The following is a 289-nucleotide window of genomic DNA, read 5'->3' as shown; positions in this document are numbered from 1 at the left end:
CCTATGTTTTCCTCTAAGAGTTTGATAGTTTCTGGCCTTACATTTAGGTCTTTAATCCATTTTGAGCTTATTTTTGTGTATGGTGTTAGGGAGTATTCTCTTCTCATACTTTTACATGTACCTGTCCAGTTTTCCCAGCACGACTTCTTGAAGAGGCTGTCCTTTCTCCACTGTACATACCTGCTGCCTTCATCAAAGATAAGGTGACCATATTTGCATGGGTTTATCTCTGGATTTTCTATCCTGTTCCATTGATCTATCTTTCTTTTTTGTGCCAGTACCATACTGT

Source organism: Neophocaena asiaeorientalis, unplaced genomic scaffold (assembly GCF_003031525.2).
Source record: "Neophocaena asiaeorientalis asiaeorientalis breed wild unplaced genomic scaffold, Neophocaena_asiaeorientalis_V1.1 scaffold222, whole genome shotgun sequence".
In the NCBI taxonomy this organism is placed as follows: Eukaryota; Metazoa; Chordata; class Mammalia; order Artiodactyla; family Phocoenidae; genus Neophocaena; species Neophocaena asiaeorientalis.
This window is presented reverse-complemented; position numbering follows the sequence as displayed.